This window comes from Notolabrus celidotus, chromosome 10 (genome assembly GCF_009762535.1).
Source record: "Notolabrus celidotus isolate fNotCel1 chromosome 10, fNotCel1.pri, whole genome shotgun sequence".
NCBI classification, from domain to species: domain Eukaryota; kingdom Metazoa; phylum Chordata; class Actinopteri; order Labriformes; family Labridae; genus Notolabrus; species Notolabrus celidotus.
Genome location: NC_048281.1, coordinates 10,671,832 through 10,694,347, shown reverse-complemented (window position 1 = coordinate 10,694,347; position 22,516 = coordinate 10,671,832).

The following is a 22,516-nucleotide window of genomic DNA, read 5'->3' as shown; positions in this document are numbered from 1 at the left end:
GCCCAGGCACATTTTACAGTGTTACAGATTTTTAAAAGCTGATGTTGTTTGTAAGTATCACACAAAAACTCCCATGTTCACACCCCAAGCTGTTTGTTTACTCACTCATTGGTTCCTGTTAGAGCCGGAGAGGAGAGAGTATGACGATAGCAACATGTTTAAACTCAGTTAAAACTCCGAGGTCATTTAATTCTCTGTATCCATCATCAGCTATACTACAATCATTATTAACTTCAAATTAACCTCTACAATCTCCATGTTTGTTCACGGTTCAGCTTCATTCTTCTGTTTATAGAAGAATAAACGGTCACATCAGCAGCAAAACCCTAGAATGGATTTTGACTGACTGGAGTGGACTTTGTGACTAAATAAAACATTTTGTTTTTTACATGAACTCAGTTTAATATTGAAACTAAATTGAACTGAACGGAATAACTAAATGTAGAGAGTTTTTGTTGTTGTTTTTGTTTTGGACTTTCTGGATACACTTGGAGGGGATTTTGGTTTGGACTGTTTTTACACGTTTGAGGCTAATATTCACTTCCTTTTTTTTAAGTAATATTTTTGGGGCATTTTCGTCTTTAATGGATATCTGAAGAGAGACAGGAAATGTTGGATTAGAAGGTGGGGGAAGACATGCAGCAAATGGTTGAGGCTGGGAGTCGAGCATGTGACCGCTGCCACAAGAACAACAGCCTCCGTATATAGTGCACGTGCTTAGACCCCAAAGCCAATGGCGCCCCAAGTTTTACTTCGTTGTGGGTTTTTGTCATACACAATAGGTTTTGCACTTGAATATGGATAATCCTTGGTTGACATTTTGCTCTAACAAACAAACTATATGAACAAATACAAATTGAAGTTCCACTAAAACCATGTAGCACCTCTAAGAGTATAAAAACAGAAGTTCAGATAAAGTTCAGAGTCAAAGACTCAAAGTGTCACACTGTGTTTGACGTAACTGACCCTGTTAAAGTATCTAGTTTTGGGATTCTGGTCTGGCCTTGTTGTTAACTCATGCGCCCCATGTACAGAGGCTATAGCCCCCATGCAGATGGCCTGGATTTGGTCCTTATGTTACTCCCCTCTTACCTCCTCCATCCACCGTCCTATCTTCTTAGGTTAAAGGCATAAAAGCCTGAGAATATAACACAGCTTTGCCTTTCTTTATCCTCATTATTATAGCAGTATCTTTTGGTCAGTCTGCCTCCTCAGTAGCATGCTGTACTGAACTTTCACTGCTTCATGTTTAGAAAGCAGTTGATGATACATTTTTAAAACACTGCTCATGACTCAAGGCCTGCAGGGGGAGGCTAATGCCGTGTTCTACAGAGTTATAATTGTCACGCTACACTCCCTCTGTGCTCAGCTCGCTGTTTTCTTGTAGCACTGTCAAGGTCACTGCCTCGATCCCAAAATTCATCACTGTACTTATTCAACAGTCACTTAATCTATCCTGCGTTAGCTGGTTGATTGAACTCCATTTGCCTGAGGTGTTGAGGGAACTCACTGAGGTTAAACAATCAGTAAGTTTAATTCAGTTAAGTTTGGGTGCAACAAGACAGAGGAAGGCTTTCATTATGCAGAGGGAGACCTAAACACACAGAGGAACACCCACATACAGTCAGAGCTCATACATAAATACCCCCTGAACACCCAAAGACCACCGGCAGGACTCGCATCATGCACCATCAGGCATTTGATTCCTGATAAGGACTCTGAAAGACCAGAACGAAAGCTGAGGGAGCTCTCTGTGTGCAGAAATCAAAGCCAGGTAATCTGCCTCGCAAAGAAACAGCTGAGATGAAAAGAGTTATGATGATATGTTTTGATCTTTTAAAGTAGAGGATATTGCACCACCCACTGAGCACAGAGATTTAGAATATCAGACCACAGCAAAGAGATTTCACAGCCTGCTAAATGCATGATGTCTTCTAAGCTTCTCTGTGCAACGTACATTCACGCCTTATTGTTTTGGTTGAACCGACATCACCAGGCGCTCAAAAGAAATCTGCACCAAAACTAAACAAAGAGTGAGCATGGTGGGGAAGTCTGAGTCTCTTCATCGTGAGATCATCAGTCAGGCGTAGAGTTGGCGTTATTTCCTGAGTTGCATTGAACAATTTTGGTAAAACTGGGTCAACGAACTTTGAGAGAACAAGATGGCGGATGCAACTTCCTCCACAAGATCACATGACTCAGCTCAGACATCTTGAAGGAGATAGAAGGAGAGGTTCATGCATTTGGTCAGGATCCTGTTGAGCTGCTCCCCTAGGAGGTCTTCTGGGTATTCCAACTGGCTCAAACCCTGATTAGACTTCAACTCACTGCAGGGATTATATTTCTCATCTTACCTAAGTAGCAAGAGCTGTGATCGCTGATGTGGAGAGGTATGGCTGGACCAACTAGCTCAGCTTAATGTCACCACAACCTGCCACCAGTAAAGCAAAGAAAAATGCCCGTTGAGCAGATAAAGGACCCAGATGAGGACCTGAAACAAGCTGGATGTTTGAAAAACCTCACCTGGCCTTGGTACGGCATTGGGTGTTCGAGTAGGAGGAGCTATATAGATGCTGAGGAGAGGTACATCCAGACTAACTAGCGTCCTCCTTGTTTATCTTTGCTGTGTGCTGCAGCTTCTTGTTGTCCAATGAGCAGCTACATGAAGACAGCAGAGGATCAGTGCCTTTCTTCAGGGCGCTTTAATGACATTTAATTTAAACAGAGGATAGCGTTACAAATGTTTTCCTGGAACTCAAATCGCTCGTGCTCCTCTGGGTTCCCCCCCACTGACCCATCGGTCATATCCCATTTACTCATCCCGAAGCTACCCTTTACCAGCTAACAAAAGCCATTCCTCTTCCCCCCCTGTCCTTGTCTTTAAGTTTGTCCCAAACATTTAGCTGAAGTCATTGTCTGTATGCATCTCTGGCGGCATGCCCGGGAATCTTTTTTATGTTTCACAACGGAGACACGTATACACATCACTGTGGCAAAGTGAATAATGAGAACATGTACTCAGGAGGAGAGGAAAAAATGGGGGACCAGCTTAGATGGAAAACAGGATAAAGTAAGGATGACCTCCTGATGGTTTAGGGGTTCCTCTGTACTTCAGCGTTTCCTCATGTCATGTACGGAGGATGTATTTGCAGCCTTCCTACACAACTCTGTTTGTTTACATCAAATCTGCACATTTAGCCACTTGTAATAAACCTTGGAATGGGAGATGAGTTGGTAAGAGGTAGACTAACATTTAGAACATGCATACAAAATAACTGATCCAGTATAAGATCCTGCCTAGGGTGCAGAGAGGCCAATTATTTTAGCTATGTTGGAGCTCATAACAATCCTTTGTTTGTTTTGACTAAAGTTTCTAATTATAACTTTGAAAACTTGGTGCAGAAATATGGTTTTATCCCACACTCGCTCGACTTCTTAAGCCCAATGTGGTTAATTGAACAACATACCATGTCCATTGCCCAGTTTTTCTCTTTCCACTCACTATTCTTCATCGCTTCGTCCCACCCCTCTCACATGATAGGATAGGAAAGGGTAAGTCACTAAAACAGTAAAACAACATAGCAGTACATGACGGGGTCAAGGATAGCTCGTAATTTACAGCTCCCATCGCTACTACACATACAGTATTCCTCACTGAATTAAAGTGACAGCATAATAAAAAATGTACTGTAGTTAGGAACTAGCTTTGCACTGAGTTTTACATTTTAACTATTTAATTACAATAATAAATGTAAAACAAATGTACAATGAACATATTTTATCAGGGGACTACATCTTTATAGTTATATTTAGTCTAAAAACTATCTTAAAAGGGACCAGGAGGGAAACTACAACTTATCTTTAAAAATAGAGGACAGTGTTTGTGTAGGTTGGTGAAAATGTAATCTGCTTGCATTTGTGTTAATCTTCTAACTTGGATGAATTCCTGAGGTTTAGATTGAAACGAGGTAATGCTACAAAGATGTATTACCAAAAGTGCAAAGATTCATTTTCCCTTGTGTCTGTGCAACATGACATCAACTCTGCAAATTGGTCTCAAGCTTTTCTTCCATCTTGTTGGTTAAATCCATGATATTCCCCAATATTTACTGATTTAAATCTTTCATATTGAATTCAGGATGAGAACAAGGTGTTTTTAATGTCTCCAAAAAGTCTCCTGCAACAAAGAGCTCCTTCCAGCGTGGCTGCTGGTCTGACTGACAGGCCCACACAGCCTCATTAGCATTCAACTCCCATCATCGGAACAGTTACAAAAAATCATCAAAAGGCTGTATCAGGAGTAATTAATATGACTGCACAAACACACAAAGACCAACTCTGTTGAAACTCATTCTAAACAGGCCTTTTATGCTCACTCTTAATTGGTCAGCACAATCGGTAATGCGAGCCACCGTTGGCCACATGCGAAGGCAGAGCCTCTCTTTGTTACCATGCCAGCGTGGATGCAGGGATCGCTGTCCCCATAATCAGCAGGCCATGCTTTGAGGTTTCACATAATAGAGGACCTGCTCTCAATGAGCTGCAATCAGTGGTTATGTGTGTGTTTATTTTTGAGAAGGCAAGACAAAATATAATACTGCTTCCTGTTGGGTGTCTCTGCCCGTGGGCTGATTGGTACGACTCTCCCCTGAAGAAGAGGGCTGATGAATCTGATATCCTTTGTTTGATTGTGTGGGTCTTTCTGGAGATGCAGAGGTCGAACAGATGTAGATGCTGCCACACTCATCATGTCAGGCAGAAGAAGTCATCCTAGAACACCAGATATGCTGGGAATAATCCCGCAGTCTCTCTGGAGAGCCACAGCCGCCGCATGCTTTGTGCTGAGTAAACAGCAGTGGTTTGTTGGTGGCCACAGGCGCAAGGCGATCCGCTCAGCGCCGGCCATTTTGTTTGCCTGTTTGTTCTCTGGTTATAGTGCGAGCATAAGAGGACAGAGTGGCAGCTAAGCTTTCACTGATAGGTCATGGATGAGGGGATTGAGAATGAAGGGTATCTGGTTTCCCTGCTCAGCCCACCCGGATAAACACTCCCATCAAGCGTGAGTTAGAGCACCGGGGCCAGGGAGGGACTCCTCTGCTTATGACAAGCCTTGTTAACATTTGTGATGCTAATTCTGTGTGTTTTGAGTTATCCTCTACAGTATTTGAGCCGGGCAATCTCATCATCTTCATCATCCGCAACCTCAGTGCCTTTAAAACAAACATGTGATTGTTGTTAGCGGCACAGGGAAGACTCAGAGCGCCCCTTATTCTGCCCAGATGTTGTGTTTACATGCAGGCGCAAGGGAGGAATGGGAGCTGTGCCTCTCTTCTGTGTACTTAAATGCCACCCAAAAGAAACAAATGTGTTTGCATCCCCGCTCACAGAAGGAAAGTAAAATATACAGAAGAGAATGTGTTTGGAGTGATGGAGTGGAGATAAGAGGAAGAAAACATGCAGCATTAACAGTCAGATAATGATTTAACTGGTTTGTGCAAAGCGTGAAAAAAGCAGGAGGGCTGTTAGGAGCAGATGAAATTGTCCTTGACAGTCACTCAACAAGCTGCTGGACGGCAGAGTAAGATGCTTCTGGGCCCACGTGCAGGGAACCCAGCTCTGTATCGTTCCACCTTCCCACAGCTTTTATTTCACACACGTATCAGTCCATTTTAATAACAGCCTTTCTTTTCCTCACTCTCTTTTTATACCTCCAATCTTCACTCCCTTCAACACCCCCACTCACCACGGTTGTGTTTTTGCACGTACAATATCCTTCTTCTTCATTCTACCATTGCTCTGAAAGGAAGTGTTTTCCCAGCTCATTTTTCTCACCTACACTCTCTCCACCGTTTCTTTCATCATAAACATTTCATGAGGCATGGATTCAAAGGTTTGATTTCTTCCAACAGAAATACGACTCGTTCACATATCCCCATTCTCAATATCTTTGTACAATAACCCTGTGGACTGGACTGATGCATCGTGTGTCAAATTGTGCACTATGATGATCTTACTTATGATGCAGTAAACATTTTCCTCATGAGCTCATTTTATGGTCCCATATGATGGTATTTTTTATCTGTTTACAACATGTCCGAGTGGTCTTTGAAGCAAATTTTCACACAAATTCAGCCTCTGTGCAGGATTTGCAGCCTGGTATGCTGCGATCAATGTTACAGGGATGCATAGAAAATGATCAGATTGGCTGCTAAATGTTGTCTGAGAAGGTAGAGTTTGAATGGATGCAGATGCGGAAAAACACCAAACAAATTCGACAAGCGCTCCAGACAAACTGGACATATGATCCAGAATCTGACCCCAATTGTTGCAGCCACTGTTACAACAGCATTTCTCTGAGTGGTACATTAAAATTAAAGTATTACTTTTCAAATGTCACTGTACAGTATATGGTTGAGCATGACAGCCACTACAGCGTAGGAGGAAGCAGAAACGCTGTGTTTTCGGAATGCAGAACGGGGCAGGACCACCGGACAGCTGGAGTCATGTTATCAAGGTTTTCCCGCCATGATCACTAAATCAATGATTCCCATCCTTCTCTACTCATCCATGTTGTCTTTATCAGCCTCTGAAAACCTTTGACTTTATAAGCCTGCCTACACTCAAAATTACATTTTGTTTTTCATAGATAAGTTAAATACATTCTGAAAATTAACCGGATGTTATTCATTTTGTTTTGGTGCCTGACTTCCTGTCCCGCTCCATCTACTCTGTTGAAATTAATGCGTCGTGCTCCTGCATCTGGCAAAAATAGAAGTCTTGCGTATCTGATCCATTGCGTTACGACCAGATACGCAGCCGGAACGCAACAGAGCGGATCCAGTGGAAGTTAACACGTTGACTAGAATAGAAACCTATCAGATCCAGTGCTGTGACGGATCAGAGATGGACTGGACAGGGATCTGGTGGAATTTGGACCGTAAGTCATCACAGGAGCAAATTGAAATCACATTGCAGAAGCTTTGTTTACACTGCAGGTGAAACGAGGCACACCTCCACAGTCTCATGGCTGCTATTTTGGAGGCTGACTAAAGTAAGCCTGCACAAGCATGAAAAATTATCATTTTTTATTTTATGGGAGCGTAAATGTTCTCTTCAGTTCAGCATGACTTTTATTTCGAAGAGTCTGATCTTATTTAGAGCAAAATATATAACAGAGCAGAGTTTACTTGACAAGTTGCAACCACAGTGTCCAAAAAAGTGTCTGCTGCTGCAGCAATCTGTTAAAATGATTTATGTTTTTTATGATTTAGTAAGTACATTTTTGTTCTAAACTTTTTGGTTTTATCTGCCAAAATAAGCATTCAAATTAATTACAGTCGCTGTGTGAATTATGAATGAAGCTTGCCAACTGAGATAGAACTCGCCTAAACTCATACTTGGCACCAGAAGACTTGTGTTGAAATTTGGGCTTAACAGGATAAGAAATGCAAAAATGCAAACAGTAAAGCATCAAAACTGAAGTCTACAAACATGGGAGGGACATCAGGGTGACTTTGTCCACTTCTAATGAAAACAGTAGTCTGTATTTTCACTCCTCTCTCTCTTAAATCTATCTTGTTTGTGTCAGTTTCTCAGTCTTTCTTTGATTCAGTCTCTTGAGCTCTTGTTCATCCCTCCCCTGCAGTTTTTACTAAAAGGCTCTCTCCAGGACAGAGTGCCTGGACAGTTGGAGATACAGTGTACTGAGCATTAGCTTCCACAGAATACTAATGTCTATTGATCTGTTGGAGACATAACATTTCAATGCAGGGGCGGCATGCTGCAAGCCTCCAAACTTATTACGATCAATGCACAATAACCATAAAAGCTCAGGAGCTGAGGTTGGGGGCGGGATTAACAATCATTTACATTTAAATCAAAGGTTACCACTCAGCAGTGCCAGGCTTCACACAGACGTCCAACCGGCCTCATTTGGTTGTTTAAAGTATGAGAGGAAACATATTGTGCTCATCAGTGGGAGACAAAGGCAAGAAAAGTTGTTTCTCACCACCTCTGAGAGGAGAGCGGGAGTTAATTAAAATGTGAGACACCTCACTGAATATCTTTAGCACTGTTTCCAAGCAGGCTTTCCAACACCCGAGAGTAACAGGGAAAGATTCTGAGCTGGTGAGACAGAGAGAGATGAGTTGGAGGGCGGCGAACGCAGCACGCAGCAGATCTGACAGGTTGGAGCTGCAAATTGCTTTTAGCAGTCAATTTCTCACCTTAATTAAAAGAGAGGAGCGCTCCGGCTGCAGGCTGCATGACTTCAGCGCCTGCCTTCCATGATAAAAGTGGGACAATGGTGGCATGTTTTCTGTCCGCAATCTCCTGTTGACAAACCGCTGAGTGGTGTTGAGTCAGGTCAAACACTGATGCTTAACCTGTGGTGTGAAACCTCAGCGGGCAGAATGACAATCAATTGGGCTTTTGCCGGTTTAATCTGTGAAAGCGGAGTGGGTTTGTTTACTGAAACCTGCAGTCACATTATGTCTGCAGCCGTCAACGGCGTCCCGGTTAATTAAACTAACAAATCATCCATCTGTTGAGTCCTTTTGTCCATATTGATCACTGCTGGGAAATGTCTAACAATGACTGCTTACAACAAATGCAGGATGACTTTATTCCATCCCAGTTAGTGTGTTATCTCATCGTCGTCTAAAGTAATACAGGATATAAATTAACATGTCATTTTGCAGCTTTTATGTGGAGTTTGGTGTTGCGTGCTCAGCTCAGACATTACAAAAAGGCTCCCCTGCATATTTCAGGCTGTTGGTGCCTTTGTGCTTTGTTATAGTACAAAATTAAAAAGTTAAAGCAGCAGCGCTCCCACATCAGGACATCAGGATGTTTGTGTCTCTGTGAGGTTGGTCTGTTGAAGTTGGTGCTCTAAAACAGGGTCCCTTTCTCTCATTGGCCCCAGGTCACTTGAACAGCAGTCAGACTCTGATGCGGTGCAAAACAAGCGAGCTGAGACCCAGAACCAGAACAAACAGCTGTTTGACTCATCACACTAGTCGTAGTAGGCTAGTAGGTAGTATCGTTGTACTCAAGATCAATCTTGGTCTCGAGGCCACTTATTTAAGGTAAATCGTCTCATATTTGCAAGTATTCTTAGTCGGTCCTGTCTCGTTCTCGGACTGGGCGGACTCCGTATTTTAAATCAATAAATTCAACAACATACTCTGAAGGCAAACTGCCTTGGTCGTGGTCTTGGTCTTGACTCGGTCTCAATTCCTAAATGTCTTGGTCTTGACTCTGTCTCGTCCTGCCTTGGTCTTGGTCTTGACACGGTCTCGCCCTGTCTTGGTCTGGACTCTGTCTCGATCCCTAAATGTCTTTGTCTTGGTCCTTACTCTGTCTCGCCCTGCTTTGGTCTTGTCTCTGTCTAGCCCTGCCTTGGTCTTGTCTCGGTCTTGATCCCTAACTGTCTTGGTCTTGACTTTTGGATTTCGTTGTTGTAATAACCTTATTTATATTACTTGTTGTTTCAGTATATTTTTTATTTATTTTATCATTTTTCTTTTTAGGTGTGCACCTTGAAGTCCACCTTTTAAATTCTCATTCTGACTTTAATACTGGCATCAGTCTTAATCTGAATGATGTCAGAATACAGAGAAAGATTAAATGTGCATCTTTTTCCGCCCTTGAAAATAACTGTAATTAATTATCTCATCTCCTTGTGTCTTATGCACGCAGAAAAAATACAATCTGATTAATAAACCATTCAAAGAGTGTGAAATTCTCAAATCAGGGAAAAATTCCAATTATGCATGGATGAATAAATGAAGACCCAGCATGTGAGCGCTCAGCAACAAAACAAAGACTTCTGTCATTTAATGCTTCAGCATGTCGGATATTATAAAACAAGGAGCAGAATTTGGGCTCTCATAATAAATGATGATACTGATGCAAAAGTGTTATTGGATTCACTCTGAGAAGCGAGCATCATTAATTACGGCTTCAACGGGGAAATAAGTTTGCCCTAAATCACTAAATTCATCAGTGGTGCAGCCAGCGAGAGAACAAAATGCTGCTTTGCCTCCTAATAAAGGCGTTTGGCAGCGCCTGAAAGAAAACCATCGAAAAAAACAAATTAAGTATGGTCAAGATGAATAAGAAGGTTAAGATGTAAAAATGAAAGTTCACAGAGTTGGTGTTTTGACTTCAAATTCAAGACAAATTTATTTTAAACAGCTGACACATTCACAGACTGCTCAGGTTTCCTGTCCGTCTAATTCCTTCATTCATCATTCTCTGTCTCTTCATTACCTTGCATCCCTCCATCCATCTCCAGTGTGAGGGACTAAGACACAAGTGGGGGATGTACGGATGCAACTAAGGTTACCTAGAAAATACACTAAGGTGTTCCCTCAATTAGACTCTTCGGGGCACTCATAAGATACCCATGGGCAGCCAATAAAGGTTCTTGGGGGAACTAAATGGTACCTGAAAAAGATGCTACAGGGTTTTCTAGAACAGATGCTAAAGGGTACCTGAAAAAGATGCTACAGGGTTTTTTAGAACAGATGCTGAAGGTTATGCTGACTTGAGCACTGGGGGTACCTTGAAACAGATACTAAGGTCGATCTTTAAAACAAGGCTGAAGAATAATTTAATAAACATGTTTTAAAGGTTAAGAGCATAAAAACATAGAAATAAAAACTAGTACCAAGAAACAGACACTTACACACAGCCTACCTCAGAACAGATGCCTAAAAGGCAAAGCTGGAAAAGTATTAAACCCATGCAGATTTCTGACATGATTTCCTTGAATAACAGGTGCCAGAGGGTACCTTAAAACAGATACCAAATTGTCTCTTCCAAATTATGTTTGTGGGTACCTTGAAACAGAAACTAGAGCTTACTTAAAACACTGGAGGGTTCCTTAAGTTAAACTCATAAGGGTACCAAAAAGAAAATCATAAGTACCCTAAACAGATTTATGAAGGAACTAAAGGGTACCCTGAATAGACATGTATACGTACCTCAAAACAGATATCAACAAAGCACACTGAAAAAGCAATTTGGAAGCTAGAACAATATGAAACCCATGCAGATTTCTGATATAGAGTTTCCTTGATTTACTTATGATAAAGGGTACCTTGAAACAGACGCCAAAGTGTATCTTCCAAATGATGCTTTTGAACACCTTGAAAGATTTCTTCCGTGTACCTTGAAACAGAAACTTGAGCTTACGTTTAAACAGACCTTGAAAGACAAAAGGGTTACTTGACAAGACACTGAAGGGTTCCTTGAACTACACTTTTAAGGGTACCTTGGAAAGACTCACAAGTACGCTAAAAGAGTCTTGAAAGAACTTAAGTTTACCCTTAAACAGATGCTTAAAGGCACTTAAATCTGGGGCACCTTCAAAATGGGTGCAAAATTCTGGTTTAAAACTATTACCTTCATAAAAAGAAAGCTTACATGCACACTAAAGGGTACCTTAAAACAGACACTAAGTTGTAGCTCTAAATGGCAACATAAATTGTGCATCACTTCTCAACCATGATGATATATGTTTTTGACTTGTGCAGCCCAGAGACAATCTGCAAATATAAAACCTGTCAATCTGTGAGGTTTATTTAAGTTCAAAGCAGTTCTTCTTGGTTTTGATTTAAGAAACCACGACACCAGCTTCCCACAGTCAAACTAAATCTTGGCGTGGCCACCATTGTGCAACTTCCTCTCTCCAGAAATCCTTGACCATGTTGCCCATGTGAAAAAGCCTCTCTAAGGAAATGTCAAGATTACAGTTGTTGGTAGAATCATAACCACAATCCCATAATTCCCCATCTGATCAGGAGGTAATTTCACTGCGCCTGTAATCAGCGCTCTGGATCAAATCGAACCGGCCCCTGACACTTTGCATGATGGGAGAAGAAGAACGTTTCCTGTCGTCAATTGAGAAATGACATGGATGAATGTCAAAGAAAAACACTCAATTATCTTAAGCAGGTTTGTACAAGTGATTGCCCTGCTGATGGGGCAAAGGGAGTCAGACCCGGTTCAGCTGGAGGAGGTCTGTTTGACTTGATGGGATTCGTTCTGATGGGCCAAGTTGACATTTCCTCTTTGTGGTGACTGCTAAGGAGGGAGCAACAAATTACTCCTTGTTGGCTGAGGCCAGTGTGGAAATCTGATGAGGGAAAATTACACATCACATCTGTCCTCGTTTTGGAGTAAAACGTGCTTAAAACCGTAATCCTGCAGCTTTCAGATTACCTCCAACTTCAGGAGAGTATGTGTGTTCTGACAAAGAAAACAATATGTGCCTGTTGGAAGGGGCATGCATATTTGGTGTATTTACTGTACAGTCTGTAGCCAGCTGTCACTCAGTTGTCACTGATCAGAAGAGGCCCGTTCTCCAGCCCCGCCAGAGTTTGCAGAGAGATGAAACATTCCTCTCGTACTCCAGGCCAATCAGGCTGTTTGTTCTGCCCCTAATTTTCACAATCCAAGTAAATTGGATGATTAAACTCTTTAAAACTCTGACCTTGGGCTAATTATTTATGGGTGGGGAGAGAGGTGAGGTAGGGGTTCATGGAGTCGGAGGGACTGACAGCCTGACATGTATCCTACATGAAGGTTGCGGCGCGGCGGAGGAAGCTGAAGGAGAGCTAGAGAAGATTGGAGGCCAGAGGAGCTTCAGGGAGCTGGCACTGCAGAAAGTCTACTGACGTTACAGTTTTATACAGAGGTCTCTCTCTCTGGGCTCACTCTGCAGCTCGCCCTTGATCAAGGAAAAGAAAAAAAACTGCACTTTCAACAAACACACAAGCAGCAACACTCACACTCACCCCTCAAGATTTGAAGCTTGATTTTGTTCAACCCTGGTAACATGTGAAAACCTAATATATTCCTTTGACAGCTACAAGCTGTACATACTGCAAACATGTCTGTGCATACTCCTGCTCTCCCTTATCTCCCCTTCAAACACTCACACACACACACACACACACACACACACACACACACACACACACACACAGGCACACACACGCACACACGCACACGCACACACACACACACTGGCAACATCTTGTCTTTGACCTCATGGAGGCGATTCAGTTTTAAAGACAGCTCAACAGCAGCTTTACACGCCTCTGAGTCAGGTTTCATGTATGAATATCGTACAAAATTTTGCAACCAAGTTCCTCATAAAGCCCATATTTCAAACTTACATAGTTTAAACTTAAGGTTTTTTTTGCACCTTTAACATTACAGCTTATTTATGTCAGTCAAAACGGCAGCATTGTGAGGCGGAGGCTGCAGGTAAAGCTCTTTAAGTTACCTGCATTTCTTTAAACATTTACAAAGTAGATTTTCTCATGTTGAAATGTGGTGAAAATAATAGTATATGCAGAAGAAACACATTGCGACACATAATGTCTGAGATGTGACCTATATTACAATAATCCTGCAGAACCATCTTTTTCACCCACCTTCATAACTATTTTTGTACAACTGAAAGCATCATGTGACTGACTGTAAGTACTTTTAATATTGCATTCACACCAAACAAGAACAATCAGTCAATTTGCATGAATAACTAGCTCAATTCGGGTGTCGGAATCTCATGTGCACAAGTACCCAAGAGGCTAAAATCACATCAGACATCACCGGAGGATATGGACGCTGATCGGCTAATGATTCACTGGAGTTCAGGTTTTTCAACTCTCCAGAATTCATTTGTGCATTTTATTTGCTCCGCCCAACAATAACTTGCATATTTGCATGTAATTCAGTCACGTAAGTGATTTTATTCGTGTTTGATGTTAACTCCCCATAAGATTTGGATTGGCATGAAACTCCCTCTTTTGAATATTCATCTCAAACCTTGTTGTTCTGTGGTAAAAGTAGTAGAACGAGCTTTCGTTGTAATAGTTTTTCTGATTCTCTAGGTGCATTTAGCAAATATTTTGCATCTAACAGGGTTCCCACTCTTTTCCAGGACATTTCGAGGACATTTTCATTGATGATCAAGCTGGTATGACAGTCTAAATTTAGTTCCTAATTCAGTTCCTAAATAGTCTAATATGTTCCTCTCAGTGGAAGTCTACATTGAAAGACGTGCAGTCTATGGCTATCAATGAAATCATTTCTTTCATACTTAAAAATTATGGCAAATTGATTATAGAATAATGCAACCACAGATGTACAGCACTTCACTTTATTAGTGCAACCAAGTAACAATGATGGGCAACTCTCATCTCACCTTTCTCTTTTCTCAAAAAATATAAAATGAGCTAAGAAAAAAACAAAAGAGCCTGCAAAGGAATCAGGAAGCTGCCTTACTGAAATAAAGAAATATTAATAATAATGATCAGAGGATCAGTGCATTGATGGACCTAAATAGAACTGAATGACAAAAATGGCCACAAATGTTTCTCAACTCAACTCAAACTCAAAATATACCTAATCATGATATTCATCCTGCTTAGTGGTCGATATAAAACAAAGCAAATGTCACGTTTTTTATTTGAGTTACCATAAACTCTGAAAAAATCGCACCGGTGTAAAGACGCACTCTGTATTTGAAGATCTCTCAGAGATTTAAAAAAATGTAAACTGTCTTCCTGCATGGCGATGTCTATTATGATCAGCGATGTCTACAACGTGGAGTTTCTGTGCAGCTGTGTCGCTCTTTTTGTTCCATTTGTTTTCACTATCGGGAATTTGGACTCCTACTAGCTAGAGCAGGGGTTCTCAAACTTTTTGGAGCCAGGAACCCCTTACAGGTGAGAAAATTGTCCAAGGCCCCCTCATAATTGTAACACAGATTAAGCACATTAGTGATGTGTCATGATCAAAAGCTGTGGCTCTGAGAGCCGATGCTTTATAGTGAATCAAAAGAGCCGGTTGCATCAAGAGAGAGCCGGCTCCCAGTTTTTTCCTTTCGCTGCTTAGCTCTCACAGTGCTCAGTCCCAGCTCTGCTCACAGCAGAACTTTGTTTTGATTGGTCAGCATGGCGGCCATATGGCCAATCACATGTGAGGATATAGGATACAGGTGATGGAGGGGAGGCTGTGTATCCTGGCTTCACCTGTTCCTTCAGAGAGAGTCTTCTTAAAGACCGGGCAAATACTCACTGTGAGGAGAAATCGGATCAGCCCATCAAAGCTGACGCATCAGATTTTTCTCAATGCCAACCTGAGGACATTAATAATGTTTGCTCAAGTTTGGTTCTGGTTCTGTTTACTTGAGTTGGTTCTGGTTCTGTTTGCTTGAGTTTGGTTTTGGTTCCGTTTGCTTGAGTTTGGTTCTGGTTCGGTTCGGTTCGGTTCTGGTTAGGTTCGGTTCTGGTTAGGTTCTGGTAAGGTTCTGGTTCGGGTCTGGTTCGGTTCTGGTATGGTTCTGGTTCAGGTCTGGTTCGGTTCTGGTACGGTTCTGGTTCCGTTCTGGTTCAGTTCTGGTACGGTTCTGGTTCGGGTCTGGTTCGGTTCTGGTACGGTTCTGGTTTGGTTCTTGTAGGCTTCTGTTTCGGTTCTGGTTCGGTTCTGGTTCGGTTCTGGTTCAGTTCTGGTATGGTTCTGTTTCGGTTCGGTTCTGGTTCGGTTCTGGTTCGGTTCTGTTTCGGTTCAGTTCGGTTCTGGTTCGGTTCTGGTTCGGTTCTGGTACGGTTCTGGTTCGGTTCTGGTATGGTTCTGGTTCGGTTCAGTTCGGATCTGGTTCGGTTCTGGTTCAGTTCTGGTAGGGTTCTGGTTCAGTTCTGGTTCGGTTCTGGTCGGGTTAGCTTTGGTTTGGTTCTGGTTCTGTTTGCTTAAGTTTAGTTCTAACCCTAACCCTAACCCTAATCCTAACCCTAACCCTAATCCTAACCCTAACCCTAATCATAACCCTAACCCTAATCCCAACCTTAATCCTAACCTAATCTTAACCCTAATCCTAACCCTAACCCTAACCCTAATCCTAACCCTAATCTTAACCCTAACCCTAATCCTAACCCTAACCCTAACCCTAATCACAACCCTAACCCTAATCCTAATCTTAACCCTAACCCTAACCCTAACTCTAATCCTAACCCTAATCTTAACCCTAACCCTAATCTTAACCCTAACCCTAATCACAACCCTAACCCTAATCACAACCCTAACCCTAACCCTAATCACAACCCTGACCCTAATCCTAATCTTAACCCTAACCCTAATCCTAACCCTAACCCTAATCTTAACCCTAACCCTAATCAAAACCCTAACCCTAATCACAACCCTAACCCTAATCACAACCCTAACCCTAATCATAACCCTAACCCTAATCACAACCACAACCCTAACCCTAATCCTAATCCAAATACTAACCCTAATCCTAACCCTAACCCTAATCCTAACCCTAATCCTAACCCTAACCCTAATCTTAACCCTAACCCTAATCACAACCCTAACCCTAACCCTTACCCTAATCCTTACCCTAATCCTAACCCTAATCCTAACCCTAATCTTAACCCTAACCCTAATCCTAACCCTAATCTTAACCCTAACCCTAATCCTAACCCTAATCCTAATCATAACCCTAACCCTTATCACAACCCTAACCCTAACCCTTACCCTAATCCTTACCCTAATCCTAACCCTAATCCTAACCCTAATCTTAACCCTAACCCTAATCCTAATCATAACCCTAACCCTAATCACAACCCTAACCCTAACCCTAACCCTAATCCTAACCCTAACCTTAATCTTAACCCTAACCCTAATCCTAACCCTAACCCTAATCACAACCCTAACCCTAATTATAACCCTAACCCTAATCACAACCACAACCCTAACCCTAACCCTAATCACAACCCTAACCCTAATTATAACCCTAACCCTAATCACAACCACAACCCTAACCCTAATCACAACCCTAACCCTAACCCTAATCACAACCCTAATCCTAATCCTAATCCTAACCCTAACCCTAACCCTAATCCTAATCCTAACCCTAATCCTAATCCTAATCCTAACCCTAATCCTAATGCTAACCCTAATCCTAACCCTAACCCTAACCCTAATCCTAACCCTAACCCTAACCCTAATCCTAACCCTAACCCTAACCCTAACCCCACCCCTAACCCCACCCCTAACCCTAACCCTAACCCTAATCCTAACCCCAACTCCTAATCCTAACCCTAATCCTACGCTATGGTTCCCCCCCAGCTAGAGTACGGTAATTGAGCTCAATGCACTCAACTTTCAATGAATGGGGATGTGTTTTGTTAATCGGGTCAGGTTGCACGCAGCCATGTTGAAATAATTTTCCAGGACTATATGTGATTTTCCAGGACATTTGACTTTTTCTCCCATTTTCCAGGTGTTTTCCAGTACTGGAAAACTGGTCAACTGTTTTCCAGGTTTTCCAGGTTTTCCAGGACGCGTGGGAACCCTGATCTAATCTGGCAGAGTTGAGCAGTGATGCTTTTGTTTTTTCTAAACAAACTCTTATAAACCATTAACCCTTTTGTTTTGTCCATTTAACTTTTCAAAAGACAACCTGTAGAAGTGATATGATTTTGTAAGTTTGCAATTACATAATAAATAAAGAACAAGAGGACTTCACAGAAGAGCCTCGCACGTGCAGAGAGATGCTCTAAGATGAAATGTTTTTTATAATGGCTGCAGTATAGCCATCTCTGCTCTCTCTTCCTTTTTTTACGACTCTCTCTATTTTCAGCAGGTGTCCTTGAGTGACATTTCCCTTATTCTGCAGAATCGTCAAAAAGCACAAACAGAGCTGAACAGGTAAAACCAGGATGACTGAAGCGGAGAAGAACAGCAGAAGCAGATAGGAGGGGAACAGAATAGAACAGATTGATGAATTTATGGGCGGTGACATACGAGGCAGAAAGCTCGGCTTCAAAAAGAATGGTGGAGTGAAAATGTCAACGTGGGAAAAAACATAGGAGCAGATATGAAGGAGTGAAAACGTCAACATGGGAAAAAACAGAGGCAGATATGAAGGAGTGGAATAAAATGAAAACAAGGAGATGATGCTGCAGGAACTCAAAGAGATTAAACAACTGAATCATATAGCTGAGTTTAAGGAGACGTTGAAAAGATGCAGCAACCAGTATGAAATGTTGCTTCTTGGTCCATGAGAAACCAGAACATATTTTAAAGCATCTCAGCCCTATTTTGCAAGATCATGAGAGGCCTTTACTGACTGGATCGAAAATTACATGGAGTCAGAAATGTAACAAAATAAAAGGTGGGCTGCAGAGAATGATTTACAGCAAAGAGTTGAACCCAAGGTCACTACTACAAGGACTGTAGCCTCTGCACAGGTTGAATGCTAAAGCGACATCTCCAAGTCTCTGCCATTAAAAAATGCAGATGCTTGTTTCATGGGACTGCATTTGTCGCCTTAATAATAAAAAAGTGTTTCAATTAAACACACCACAGTATCAATCTCACCCCAAAATTAAAATAAGTGGAGTCTTCCAAGGACCATGACTGTGTTTGAGGATGATTGGCTCTGCAGATCAAGATGATATGCAGAAACCAAGGGAGATAGTATGGAAGAGGGTTGCATTCACATCAGAATTCATCTCAGAAAAAAGACAAAATATTTTCTGAAGTAAAAAAATTGGGCTCTGTTTTTCTGAATCAACAAGTTAATTATCTCACAATAATAAAAAAAAGTTATTTAACAAAAAAAACAAAACATAGATGGTATTATTATTTATTCGTCAACTTTTTGCAGGCACCTCAGGACTTTGCATTTGTTTGGACATAAGGCTCGTTCTGGTCTGCTGCATGTTGCAGCATTTCTCCAGGATCAGCTGAACAGAAACAAATAGATTCAAATGGCACCAATATAAACTCTATTGTCACACCTCCTCCCTAATATACATTTTTTGAATGCATTTAACTTGTGCATGGAATTTACAACCTACTGACCTAATGCAGTGATGTTTGGTCTCACAGATTTTGCAGTGGTGACTCTAAAACCATGCAAGCAGGCTTCATTAGCTAGTCTTTAAACTAAGCTTTAATTTAAAGGCATGTTATATCACAGATAACATAAAGTAAGAGAACAAGATCATTTGGAAGTTTGGAAAGTCAGAAAAGTAATTACTGAATTAAATGTCATACAGCAGTGTGGCTGCACAGTTTTATGCTCGACCTCACTGAGAAGAAGCCATCTTTAATTCAGCTCCCCAAACTCCAGCTCTGTGGTTTGAAAGAGTCTCCCCTCCACCCAGCCTTATCACGACAGTCACAGCACACAGACAGACAGAGTGGGAGGATGCTGCTTTACTTCACCGCTCTGAGCTCAACCTGTAACTCAGCCAGGCATCAGACTTTATTATTTAAAGAGAGTCTGGAAATTGAAAAAGGCTGCCTGAGTGAGAAGTTACTTATCATTCTTAATTGATTTGTTACAGTCTGGTGGCTCTCCACTGCCTCCTGTTAGATGCTTTATACAATCCTGACATCTTTTTCCCCCCTGCTTTTCTCTTCTAATTTCCTCCTATCCTCTTTCCTCTCTTCCCTCTATGCATCCTACTCTCTGCTCCCTGCCCCTGCCTCTCTGTTGTTCTCTCAGAGCAGCAGAATTTGAGACCTGCTAGCTTCTGCTGAGGTCTGCTGGGAGCTAATAGATTCTGCCAGTTCTCAAGCCAAAGGCTACACTGGTTTTGTCACAGTGCCCGGCCTGCAGCAGAGCTGGAGGGGTTGGACAGGCACACAGGGTCAGGGGAGGGGAGGGATGGAGGTCTGGCTGGAGGGCATAGAGCAGAAAGAAAAGAGGTGGAGGTGGAGGAGGTGGAGGGCTGGGATTGAAACACGAGTTTGGCCAGGGGAAGATGGACGGCAGCCAGAGCGGCAGCCTGCATCAGAGGTGACCCTCCACCCACTGCCACCACTGACCACAACCTCAAATCATCCACTGGAGGGAATGGAGTGATCCTCTGTGGCTTCGGAGCATTCCAGTGTTCCTCTTTCAGCTGGCATGGAAATCAGCGAGCGGCATGCAGGGAGCCAAAATCAACATTTTGGATTTATTTTCTATCACCAGTGGAAAGGAATTTGGTGGAGCTGGAAAAAGCAGATCAAACGGCTCGTATCTCTGCTGAAAAGTCTGCTCGCGGGGAACACAAGACTGAAAACACTTTAACACCAAGAAGAACTTGATTTCTGAATTCAGAAAGCATCAAAAACTATTATCAGCTCAATGCAGATGAGTCCATAATTTCAGAACAACCTGGAATATCTCAACACCTTTCACATTAACAACTATGAGGGTTGGGTACTGGTTAAATTGTATCGATTCTGATTCAATTATTTTTGGATAGTAAGAAAAGGAATAGGTCTGTATACCACATGAACACAAGTTGGCCTGCATTTATGTTTCAAGCTTTAGGCTCTCAAAGGGAACTGTCAACTGTGACATTGGCTGTCTCCGATCCGCTGCAGTCCAGAGCAGGACCGCCAGACAGCTGGAATCATGTGACCGAGGTTTTCCTGCGGTAATTACTGAATCAAGGATTCTCCTCCTCCTCTCCTCATCCATGTTGTCTTTATGGTCCTCTGAAAATCTCTGACCTGTTGACTCCAGGCCTGGCTCCGCTCATCATGACGGTTTGTTGTTGTAGTTAAGTGAAATACGATCTGGTGATAACACAGAATGTTTTATTCTGAAAATCAACTGGATGTTTTCCTTTTGTTTTGGTGCCTGACTTCCTGTCCTGCTCCATCTGCTCTGTTAAGATTGATGCGTCATGCTCCTGTATCTGGCAAAAATAGAAGTCTTGTGTATCTGATCCGGTGGGCTCCAACCTGCTGGATCAGAGACGCAGCCGGAACGCAACGGAGCGGATCCAGAGGAAGTTAACACATTGAATAGAAACCTACCAGATCGGGTGCTGTGGTGGACCAGACATGGATCCGGTGGAATTTGGCTGTAAGACAGAGCTTCTTAGAGTTGATAAATCTTTCTCCTGTGATATCTACTCACAAAACAGACTTCAGGTTGTACCTGCAGATAGCAAGAGATAGCATCAGTTCAGCAGAAGAGAAGTGTTATCAGTGTGTGAAGAGAGAGGGTAGAAGACAGCTACTTGTGACAACAGTATGTCATCCACTAATTTGCCTGCAGGCCTCTCACTCTCTCTGCATCCTTTAACCTCGATGGGAGGAGAGATACCATCTGACCCAGCAGCCCCTCCTCCTCGACCAAACACGCCGACATCCCTCCAGGTTAGCTGGAAGCACACAGCACTTAATGAAATAAATACCATGTGCCTCAGAGTGCTGGCGACCTTTAACCCGTCAAATAAGCAGGAGAGCGGTGGCGTGTCGGAGCTCTGTCATGTCTCTGTGAAGTCTCCCCGCAGACACGCTTCCTCATAATAAACAATCCCAGCTTTTACCTTTGTGCATGCAGATAAGATCGCTTGGCTTTCATGTCAGTGGCATCTGTCTTTGTTCCTCTTCATACTGAGACATACAGGAGATAGCAGAGTGTCAGACAGACAGTGCTTGCAGCAGATGGTAATGTGCTCTGATGTACAGATAGCTCAGCACTGGTTCAGATTCATTTATGGAACAATCAGAGTAAACGTGCAGGAAAGAAGCATGCATGAAAATACACAAAGGATATATCACCAAATATCTCTCAAACTTAGAGGTAAACAAAGATAAATAATATATCTAAAAGAAATCATGAAGATATTCATGAGGAATTTAAAATAATAATAAAGTCCCCTTTCTTGAAACCACTTTTTGGTCTCTTCCACTTCCTGTGGGCGGGGCTTAAGAGGAAGATTAAAAACGGGTAAGTGTTGCATTCAAATTAGACCATCAGTGATGAACAGGTGAAGCTTTGTTTAACATATGTGTGTGCTGCAAAAAGATTCAATGCTTTAGAGCTTCACACTCACTGAGCACAGTAACATGTGCAGGCTTGTTAAACCTACAGCAGGCCCTTTATTGACCATCGAAAGCACTGCTATTTCCCACTGAAATCTATTATTTTAGTCTAATATTTGAGGAATAAAAGTTTGAGAACATCCTGCATAATGAAATCAAATTAAAATGTAAAAATAATAAAATAAGTAAAATAAATACATGTTCAAAAAATACATTAATAAAGTAAATAAGTATAAAAATATGTAAATAAAAAAAGTAAAAAAAAAAAAAATCCTTAGTGCAAGTAATTGGCAAATAAATAACCATGCATTGTTTCAAAGCTGTAATGTTTTATATATATTTTTTAAGATTAAAACAATCAGACTTACTGCATTATATTCATGTACACTGGACTTTTTGGTCTTTCTTTTATAGCTTGTGCTCGCATCATCCTGCACCTTCCTGCAGAAATGTGCAGCTCTCTGTTTCAACTCTAGAATACAGTTTTTAATATTTTTTATCTTATTCTTTTTAAGTTTCTTTAAAGTTATATTTTTTGGGCATCTTCACCTTTAATTCATAGGACAGCTGAAGAGGGATGGGAAATCTGGGGAGGAGAGAGAAGGGGAGGACATGCAGCAAATGGTCAAGGCTGGAATCGAGGGCTATCGCTTCCGCA